Below are 631 nucleotides of genomic sequence, written 5' to 3' on the forward strand. Positions count from 1 at the left end.
CGGGGGTAAGGGGTATGGAGGGTGGGAAGAGACTGGACAAAAATTGTACACTTATGGATGAGAACAGTGGGTGGCGGGGGTAAGGGCAGAGGGTGGTATGGGAACTGGGTGGAGGGGAGCTATGGCGGGAAAACAGAGGAACAACTATAATAACCTGATCAATAAAGATTTAATTTAAAACATTTTAAAAAATAAAGACACAGTTGTGGGCGTGGTCCCTGCCTCTCAGAGAAGCAGTGTCCCACCGAGACCCAGCTTTCATTCTCTAGTCTGTCTTTTCTAAGCCTTTCAAGCGCCTCCACTCAGGTTCACCCTTGGCTCTACTGATTCGGCACACTTGATTAAGATATGCCTCCAAGCTACGAGGGCGGATTCCTGCCTCAAACCTCACCCTTACTGGAAACAGCTCCAGGAAACAGCTCGGGGGAGGGTGCAGCTGTTTCCAAGACAACCCATGCAGGAGTACTTCCTTTCAGTTGGTCATGCCTTAGGTCGTGATGTTACACACAGGATTTTTATCTAAGTAGAATATATATATATATATACTAATAAAAGACAAAGATGGTAATTGGCGTACAACCACTACCCTTCCCATTGGCTAATCAGCAAGATATGCAAATTAACTGTCAGC

The 631-nt window shown here is 46.1% G+C and overlaps 1 protein-coding gene across 1 annotated transcript in view; it reads left to right on the forward strand.

Annotated features, from left to right (window-relative positions):
• Window positions 1–631, forward strand: part of SRPX (sushi-repeat containing protein, X-linked) — a 91,502-nt gene that overhangs the window by 77,922 nt on the left and 12,949 nt on the right. The gene's annotated exons all lie outside the window — the stretch shown is intronic.

The sequence above is a fragment of the Myotis davidii genome, unplaced genomic scaffold (assembly GCF_000327345.1).
Source record: "Myotis davidii unplaced genomic scaffold, ASM32734v1 scaffold960, whole genome shotgun sequence".
Classification (NCBI taxonomy): domain Eukaryota; kingdom Metazoa; phylum Chordata; class Mammalia; order Chiroptera; family Vespertilionidae; genus Myotis; species Myotis davidii.